Source organism: Macaca thibetana, chromosome 2, assembly GCF_024542745.1.
Source record: "Macaca thibetana thibetana isolate TM-01 chromosome 2, ASM2454274v1, whole genome shotgun sequence".
NCBI lineage: Eukaryota > Metazoa > Chordata > Mammalia > Primates > Cercopithecidae > Macaca > Macaca thibetana.
The window spans coordinates 12555063-12565562 of NC_065579.1; the positions used below are offsets into that span (position 1 = coordinate 12555063).

Below are 10500 nucleotides of genomic sequence, written 5' to 3' on the forward strand. Positions count from 1 at the left end.
CAATTTTTATAGGTCTATGTAACAGTAGTGAGATAATCTGAAAGCAACTTGAATCACTGAACAATTAGATGATAGCTGGGCCTTCTGATTTACGTGTCAAAGGATGTTTTATCAGAATTCATAGGACCATAAAACTTTTAGAAATTGATGTTCAATTTTGTTCTTTAAAGATGTTGAAATATTTTACCTCGCTTGTTGTTTCTCAATTTCAACTAGACCAAAATATATCAACACGGATAAACTCTCTCTTTTTTTTTTTAGTGTATGATCCAATGGACTAGACTGTTCTGAATGAGTATTGTATCTTAGCAATTAAAAGGAAATCTGCTAAGTATATGAAAACCACTTCTCTGGTTTCTGTTTCCCTAGAGAGAGTTCTTGTTCTTATCTCAAGTATTTAGTGTATCATAAAGAAGCAACCAAGGATGACACAAATGTAAAAGAATGCTTATCAATTATTAAGAGTTCCAGCACTAAATTTGGCCATGGAACCACTTAGTTCTTTTAAATGTCCCTATCATAAGGAATTATTTCCTAACTTGTGTGGGTATCAGTGAGAGATGACTGGCTTATCTAGGTAGATATGCTTTGTGAATTTGTTTCAATGAAAAAGCTGCAGAAAAAAAGATCATATATTACACTTTACAATTCTTCACAGAAACATTACCCATAATATACCAAAAAACTCTAGAAAATTCGCTGGAATATTTGAAATAAAAAGTGACGTAATTGTTTTCTTGTTAAAAATCTTGAATCCTTCCCTTAAACTAAAAGCAAATTTTATTAGCAATTATCTTAAAACCAATGTTTACAGAAGAGATTTTGTTAACAAAATCTTAATATTTTGTGTGTTATTCAAAACAGATTTCTAATTTAAGAATTGTATTATCTTGAAGTAGTGTGAAATGTGAGAATGTAGTAAAAGGCCTGTTTTTAAAGGGGATAATTACTAGTGGACACTTGCCCTCTTTACCTGGATAAAAAGAAATGATTTTCTTTTGCTAGATAACAGGAACAATTGTAATGTATATTACTTTTAAAATGTATGAATTTATGACTAATAAATAATTAGGAATATATTCCTTGAATGAGACAATTTTGGACTAATGCTTCAACATTTTAATGTCGCAATTACAATTGTATCCTAATATATATATATATCACTTTATTACAAAACGTATACAAAAATCTTCTAAACCTGTCGCATTGAAAGGTATACTAAACAGGGGTTATACAACTGCCAAAAGACATTTCTCTGGGCAAAGTGTGTAAAAAAATTAAAAAATATTGATCTACTGTGACCATGGACAGTGATTAACATTCTCTTCACCTGGAAATGCCAGGAGCTATACTGGTGACTGAAAAACAGGAGCATAATATGATGCTAAGGATTCAATCTGAAAGTAGAGAGCAATTCGATGCATTCAAACAAACCCCTTTGTTTTTCAATATCCCCTCCATTGTCTTGATGTAATTATTTCAATTCACTTTTTTGGTTTGCTGCATAGCTATTTCTCAGAGCACAGATATGTCTCAGTAAGTTTAGAGAAAGGTGCATTCAAAATGTTATATGAGCATTTCATGCCTAAAGAAAATATCTTTAGACCACAGATAACAATGTTACCAGGCATTTAAAAACTGCTGAATGAACCAGATAGTCTTTCTCATGCACTTTATTCTTTATGAAACATATTATGTATATAATTTAAATACTTCATATCTCAGCTCATATCTAATCCTCATAGATCCTTGGTTATGATATAAATACAAGTAATATGTACTTCAATATCTAGGGTCAAAATTAATCCAAGATGAGCAAAATTAATTAAATAAGACTAAGGCACTACAAATAATCAATTTATTAGAACTTGGCATAAAGCCACCTAAAGGAAACTAATACTCAGAAGCAAAGACACCCTAAAAAAAAACAAATCTAGTTACAGATACGTCTTGTTAATATTTTCTTTCCCCTTCGACAGTCCTTCAGCATTTGCTTACATCCTTGCTTGAAATTCATTTATCATATTTAACATAAAATGCTAGAATAAAAAATAAAAGAAGGCAAAGTCCACAGAAATGTAGAGCTTCTGGAATCATAAAGATCCTTTGTCTAAAGAGAGGAAGTATATGTTTTATAAATGCATCATCGCTGACTTAAAATATATTCAGAACTTTCCAGGTGATATAATATATTTTTAAGGAAGTCAATTCTTTTTGTGATTAGAGATTCACAAATTTCTAAATAGGCTACTACCATGTGATACCAGTTAGAATGATGCCAGTACTTACCATATGAAGAAATGGCTTTCATTGTCGACATCACCTTTAAGCCCCACATTCTCTCCTAACCTTGTCACAAAGCAGATCTGAATTAAACTGACTTGTATACAAATGATTAATTTGCAATTTCCAACCTTATGGACTTCAAACTGTCTCCTCATACTAATGAGAATTCTCAATCATATTCACTTCTGGCTACGTTGTATATTGTGCCTTCAGTGGCTGACTCATTCTACACTCTACTTATGTAGCTTATCATTATCTTGTCCACAGACAAAATAGACATTGAATTCCGATGAGAATGCCCACTCATCTGAGAAGCTTGAGAAAGGTATCAGCATTGTGGTCCAAAAGGCATGACCACTAAGGAAAATATTTTAGGCAGTGTGAATTGTTTTTCTCCTCTAGAACTAAGTCAAAAAGACAAACAAACAAACAAAAAAATCACAGTAACTCATTGTGATGTGTTTTCCTTAGTAGTTTATTTTTGGGGGTCATTTTTCATTAGAATTGGCAAAAATTCAGATCAACTTTGCACATTGTTCTAACAGCTTCATTCAAAAATTATATGACTAACCTTCACATTTAATAGAAACTGCTTACTTTCTCTTATGCTTGTTAACCTTGAAACTACTTAAGTATTTTGTCTAATTAGCTTTACTCTGAACAAAAGAATAACCTGATTATAGTATGTTGTTAATGTGAAAATCAACACAAGACCTTTCTGACGGAACATTCTCACTTTCTACCTCAAGACAGGTGTTCTGCATATATGCAAATGTTGCAGACAGATGGCTTCTTCCATTGTACACACTATAACGTTAAGATATTTTGCCCTTTATTGTAACATTCCAAAACATATCAGTGCTGCCTCTGCTATTTATGTTTTTAAAATATTTAGCCTTCAGTAAGATAATCTGTAGTGCTTATCTTAATTCTAAGGAGAGAAGCACCCCAAATATTCTATCAAGTTCAATCAAAACTTCCTGCTTCTCTTAGTTGTCACAATTCTGGACCTGGACTCCAAGTTCATAAAAGAAAATGAAGCAATTCGCAAGGCAGAGCTTCAGGTTATTGTAGTATCTTAGAAGCATGTTAGTTATTTTATTCGCAGAATGTTTTACAAGCTCCCAACCTTTCAGCAGAACAATATTTTAGGAATTTGAAATTATTTCTGTACTTCCCACCACCCAAGAATATGACAGCTTGTATTAAAAATAGTATGCATGCAGGAACTCCCTGGTTAGTATGTCCCTCAAGTTTTAAAAACTCAAATTATTGAGTCTTCTTTCTAAGAACTAGTGAAGATGTTTACGAAAACACCTATTGAACTATTCATGTATAATTCTCAAACAAAAATCAGTATTTCCATTCATACAATACATTAGGACTTAATTAAAATTACCATATCCAATGGTCAGCCTTTACCTTTCCAAACATCCTTGTCCAGTATCCATAACCATGCACTGCTCTGTCTTCCCTCATGCTTCTTTTATTGCTGAGTGAGGCGCTCGCTCCTTCATTAAATAGCATTAAAAATAGACTGCACAGAACTCCCCAGTGGAGCATGCTCTAACACGGCTAATACCACAGTTCTCAAGGTAACCATACTCAACTGGGATCTAAGAGGGAAAGTCACTGGGAGATCAGCAATTTGCAAATCTAATAGCACACACAATTCTGTCTTGGTCTGAGCTAAATACTGCAAAGGACAAATCATCATGTAGTGAAATTAAGTCACTGAGGAGATGAAAGTCAATTTCTTTAGCTGTATAAGTTTCTTTAAATATGCTTCCTCTAAACAAAGTACTCTGTTTAACAGGCATGTCTTCTAAAGTAACTTAGTTAATTATCCAATGGCATAAATCATGCCCAGAGAGGATAAATTTAAAACATGAATGCATAGCAATCCACATATCTTAAACATTTCATTTAAACAAAATCAAAATACTATTGATAAGCAAGTGTAGTAATCAATTATGTTTCCATATCTTTTGTAATGAGGAAGCATATTCCTCAAAGTGTATACCCAAACTCACTCTCCAGAAAATTTACAAATATTCTGTTAGTCAAAGTGATGAAAAGCAGGAGAATGTTATAACAAAGGAAATATAGGATCAAACACAAATACATACCTTGAAAACCCACATACACTTGAAAAGAGTGTATTCATAACCTCTCACATGCAATTCACATTAGAAATGCAGCAGACGTAATTACTGCCAAGATAGTAGATTACTCGGCTATTTGAACGAAAACATAGATAGAGCTCTTGGCTTCCAAATGACTGTCTTTCATGAAAATGACATTAACTAAAATCCTATTAAGATATTTAAGCCCTGTGGTAATACATACACAGAGGATCAAAGGAGTAGGTGTATTTATTTTAAAGTGTGTCAAAGGTTTTCTGATTTTTAACAAATGAAAAATGATTTCCTGTCATCTCCACTTCTCTGTTTACTTAGAACAATCATAGCAGTTGTTATCTCCAAAGTAGATGAGGAGGGGTTAGGAATCATTTGAATTTATTCTGCATTTGAACGAAATCTTATACAGATTCATTTCAACTTTGGAGAATATCCTTCTTGATTTGAGAGGCTGTCATACTGGTAGAAAATCAAAAATCAAAAAATTTAAAGAAATCAAAAATTAAAATGAATATCTGTACTCTGAACACATTCTAATGAAAATGATTTCTACCAGCCTTTTATATTTCTTAGCTGCCCACCCCTATAACTTTCAATTCTCTCTTTGATTTTTATTTTAGGCTTGGACTCTGTCCTGATCCTACATCTTCAGAAGGTGATCAGGTAACTAACCTGAATAGCTGACAGCAACCACATCCACCCCAGCTATATTTCTATGCATAAACATTGAGTGAATTAATTCCTATTCCTAAGAAACTTTCTAAACACCTGTCTAATTCAACTCAATTCTACCACCATATCTACAACTTGAGACAGAAATGTGATTCGCAATGAAGCACAGATTTCATACATGTCAAAATAAAACTGAACATCTTTTCTGTTCTTCCCCTTGAGCCCTTTGGGACCTAGGACCCCAATCCTTCCATACAACAACAGAGTATAACTTTCTACCTCTTCAATGGGTCTCTTTCAAAAAGAGCATCGCAAACTTTCTACCATAAAGCCTATACAAATCACTGTAGACTTCTCTGATGAAAAACATTGCCAGCTTCCAGCTTTCCACATCTGTCTTTTTTGGGGGAAGGGGAGTCCATCCCTCCTTGACGAAACATAAAAAGCACAATACATGTATAACAACATCAGCTTTCTACAAACACAAAGAAGAAATACAGACAAGAAATAATTCAAAAGAAACAGACAGATATATGGCAGAAAGAAAGAAGGAATTCTAAAAATCCACAAAAGGCGTGCAATGTTCACGTCGGAAGACCTTGATTATTACCTTGATCGAACAGTGGATATCCCCCCTGCGTCTTGGTGCCTTGACTGGTTTGATTTAGTTTTGGATTTTATTAATATTATTGTTTCTCAATGATTGATTTGGCTGGATTAGTTTGTTTTGGCTTTTGGCTTGGCTTTTGTTGTTGTTGTTGTTGTTGGGTTTGTTTGTTTGTTTTGTTTTTTTGGTCGATTTATTTAACTGCTAGTAAAAGGAGCTTTCTGCAGTGTCGGCTGGGATCCCGCACAGCTGTGGCAGCCGGGGCTGCGGCGGCGGCTCGGTCGCGGCTTGCCTCCCCGATGCCCCTGCTGCTGCTGCTGGTCTCTGCTCCAGACGCGCTCAGAAGGTGCCACCGCCGCCTTCTCTGCCCGGCTGGCCGCCGGGAGTGAATGCGCCCCCGCCTCCTGTCTGCTCTTCTGTCCGTCTGCACGTCTGTCAGTCCGACCGTCTGTCGGTCCCACTAGCAGCTCAGCGCGGGATTCTCGCTTTCCTGCACTCTGCTCTCAGAGCTGCCACTCTCGCAGGCTGCCAGTCTGTGCGCTGGTCCGTCCGTCCGTCCGTCCGTCCGTCCGAATCTCTCCGTCCCACCAGCAATGCAGCGTCCCTCTTCCGGTCTTCTGTGCCCACAGTCCTCTCCCACTCTGTGCCCCTGGCCGCTCCCCTCGGTAAGAGGAGGGCGTGTGGAGGGAGGGAGCACGCGAGTGTTGCTGTCTGTCTCTGTGTGCCTCTCCCTGCCTACTTAATGCTCTAGCTCTCTTTGCGTTCTGGTCTCTCTCTCTCAGGCTGTCTGACTGCTCCCACCTGTCCGTAGCTCTGCCAGTCCCACCCCTAGCCCGCCAGCCTCGGTCGATCCCTCGGTCCCGTTCCTCCCGCTTGGCCGCCTCCGTCGTCTGCCCCTCCGCCGGTCCGTGCCCTCCCACGCGGCTGGCACTGCCGCCGGGGGCGGCGCCCGGCTCCTCCCCGCAGCCCCGGATGCGTCCGGTCCCCGCCCGGGCTGAGGGCAACGCGCGTGTTGCACGTGGCTCCGCAGCTGCTCTGGCCGGAGACCCCGGGCCCCAGACCCGCCACACCCGGGAGGTGGCCGCAGCCGGGCGCCTGCCGATGTCGCCGCGTCTGTGCCACTGGGAGCATCCAGAACTGGCCCATCCAGAGTGATGGCACCTGCTGGGTGCGCCGGGCGCCCGCGGTTACCACTCATTCCCTGGGCCGTTCTCCGCCAGCCCTAAGGCTGGAGACAAAGCGCATGAGCCACGCGCAGCAGCGTGAGCATTATTAATCAGAGAGAAAACTGGCACGTTGCCCCCTGCCCCGCCACACCGCCTCCCTGCTCCCAGCCAGCGGGCATGTATTCTCTCTTGTCCCCCGTGCCCAGGCCCTCCAGCGTACCCGTCTGGGGGGCGCCCCTGGACTCCTGGGGACTCTTGACGATGCCTTGCTCCACTCCCTCCACCGCTCACTCTCCAGGCCAACTCTGCAGAGACAATCCCACAATGATAACACCTCGCCCCACCCGAATCAATCCGTAGCCTCAGAGCTCTTGGAGATTCTCTGCTTTGAGCAAGACTGAAAGTCCGAGCGTGCAGCAGCAAGTGTACTCCCTGTGGGTGACTGCCCAGACCGCTGCCCGCCTGATCGCTGATTTGGAATCACAGAGGTGACACACAAACCTGGGCAGGGTAGGACCTGGGGAAGGAACAGAGTTGACACCTGAAGAAATAAAAGCCTTGATTTTACCGCTTGTTCTAGAGATGCACTATTTTTATTATCTGTAATTCATTTTTTTTTTTTTCATTGTCTCGGAGCACTCACTAACACACTACAAGGAAGAAAAAAAAAAAAAAAAAAAAGGAAAAGGCGTAGTGAAGGAGAGTGAATAAATTTCCGGAATTCCACCTACTCCTTCTGAGTGAATGTAGAGCTACTTTTCCAACATTATAGGTCACCAACCAAGATATACCACTCTAGCTTTCTGCTCCCAGCTGAGAGCAAGGCATTTGATTCTGGGCTTCTTTGCAAGGTTGTTATTAATGTGCAGCAAAATCGTAGTTGTACACTCACACATGGAATTGCCAAAGCTCATTCTGACTGTATCCAGCAATTCAGCTTCTGAAATGTAGACACTGAATAACTATGTATCTGGTGAAATGAAAGCCCCATCCCACAATAAACCGAAGAGGAGAAAATCAACTTTTACCAGCTGTAATTAGTAACCCCATGAATAGACAACAAACAAATAACTAGCATAAAACATGTCATGAAATTGTCCACATCCTTTTAGTTTCACTTATTGACACCCAACCATAATGACAGAGATTACAAACAGATTTATTAACATAAATGCCTTTGCATTATTATAGAAATGTGATTTCTACAGCTGTGGCCATGTTCATATATGCTAAGATATTGATTATACATCTCAAATAAATGATATGTCTACTTCTAGAAACTACTATAAAAATAGAATAAGGTTGTACCGACCCTTGATGAGTAGGTAATTATTTTCCAGCTATTTGAAATTGTCTCCCTTGGTGTTCAGCTCTCACCAGAATAAGAATGAATCTGCTGTATGAGGTTTCAGGCAAACCGAACCCAAAGAATTCAAAACTGTTACTTTGATCGACATCCTGATCATTTCCACATAGTCATTTCCAGAAGTGCTTTTTTTTACCGGTATTTTCTCCTTCGTTCCAAACATATAACATTTAAAGGAAAATTATGAAAGCATTTCTAATTTACTACCCTTTCCTTCCTCGCAAGTCATTCTGAAAAACCTGTTTTTCTTTGGGGGAAATTGAGACTGTATAGGAAGAAAGTTAGTGTATTTGATCTCTCTTCTGGACAGAACTACATCTCGGCAAATGGTTAGACAGGTAATCTATTAACAGGAAACCTTGGCAGATTGATCATAACACAAAGCCTCTAAAAAAAAAAAAATCAGAATTCACTCTGCTAGTTTATTTTTTTAAAATGGAACCCAGTCCTATAAACTGGATTAGAAATTATAGCTGGGGAGAAGTCAGTATTCTTAGTACAAACTCCAGTGATTACGTAAAAGAACAAAACAGTGATTTCATAGCTTAACTGTGTATTAACAAACTTGATGACAATATTTATTGTAGTATCTCATGGATTTTAAGCTTTATTTTTAAAAGAAAGCATCCCAAAGGAGAATAATTTAATTTGCTTCAACTAAACTTTCTAACTTTTCTCATAATATTTTGTCAACATAGTGGGAACTGTAGAAGGCTCAAGTTTATTTGAGGCTATGTAGATAATTAGCATTCAACTACTCAACTTTAAAATTTTTGTCCCAATGTGGGACTGAAATATACCCTTGGGAGTATTAGGCAGGCAGTGAGCAGTAAGTGATTCTTCTAGGTGTTCAGAAAGTGTTTCTATTTTTTTAAACAATTTAAAACAGTTGTCATGCTTTACGGCTCTTAAACTGTCATATATTAATTATCACTAAACTAACTAAAACCTTTGTCCTCCTTATTAGACCTCTAGGTGACAGACTGACTATGTCAATTGCAGATGTGTTTATGCACCAAGAGCACCCTATCTTGAGGAATGGGAGGTGGTACTTGGGAAAGAGGGAGTGATGCTGTTCCTCTCTCGGTTTGAGGGCTTTTGAATTTATTTTGTATTATGTTTGAAATTGAGGAGCATGCATGTAACCAGGTAACACCAGCTTGGGGAAATGAGCTCACCTATACTCTGGCAAACATCGAAGATTGTTGACAAGCTCCTTTAAACATATATTCCCCTAAGACACTAAATTAGTGCCCTTTAATGAAGCTACCAAATTGGATTTTCAAAATAAGGCAAATTGCTAAAATAGCCCAGCTACCTTAATAAGCACCTTTTTAGCTGAAGCGCGAAGTAGAGTTTCCATGCTGTTGAACTTCCATCACTCGTCAACAATTAGGCTGCGAGGAGCTCCCCTTTAGGGCATACTCCCTCACCACAATAAGGGCCCACAAATCCCCTAGAGAGACTTCTTATTTGCCCTGTTTCCAACAAAACAGTCTAGGGTCCATTAAATACCATTCTTAGGTGTAAAGCTTTACAACTATGCATAGTACTGAAAAGCAGGAGAAAAAGAAAAGAAAAAGCCCCAAAGATTAGCATTTCAACCAGAAAGTTTGGAGCCCCATTCTTATTTTGTGTGAAGCCAAAATAACTCTAAAACACATTTCAGAACATCAACAAAGAATGTTACATCACGTATGCATCTGAGCATGAAGAAATGTCACGATCAAAAACAAAGAGGATTTGGGAGACTAGAAACCAAATGTTCTGATGGCACAGATCCCTTGACGACAGCCATGTCTCTTCTGTAGTAGGCTGTATATAGGATGAGAAAATTATCTCCACGAGCCCTTGGAGTTCTCACAGGCAGACCACAAATGAACACTGGCCTGCACATGCACAAAGATGCTTTGCTGAAAATCCAAATCAAGAAATTTTCTCAAAAATGAATGTCTGTTGTACTTTCATGGAGATGCATGAATCAGAGGAAGGACAATAAGAATAAATAGAAGAAACAGCTAAAGAGAGGGTTAGGAAACCTGTCACTAAAAGAGCTGAGCATCAAGAGACAAGAAAGTTTGCTGACTAAATTTCGTATTTCTTTTTAGCATCTCTTAGGATAGATATACCATTTTTTTTCAGACATATCCTTAATATTTAGAGGTTTTCTCTTCCTGGCCCACAGAGCACTGCGTTTCTTCCTCTGCCCTCCCTGCCCAGAGGGATCCGTGGCTTTGGTGTGGCTGAGACAGTCCAGGCAGG

General features: G+C 39.0%; 1 protein-coding gene across 36 annotated transcripts in view; it reads right to left on the reverse strand.

Annotated features, from left to right (window-relative positions):
- Positions 1 to 7464, reverse strand: part of ARPP21 (cAMP regulated phosphoprotein 21) — a 156861-nt gene extending 149397 nt beyond the window's left edge. For 12 of the 36 annotated variants that reach the window (XM_050777102.1, XM_050777031.1, XM_050777000.1 and 9 more), the window contains exon 1: positions 3709 to 4409. The gene's annotated coding sequence lies outside the window, so the exon portion shown is untranslated. The other 24 variants (XM_050776819.1, XM_050776809.1, XM_050776799.1 and 21 more) reach the window with 5 other exon arrangements.
- Between the last annotated feature and the right edge of the window lie 3036 nt (positions 7465 to 10500).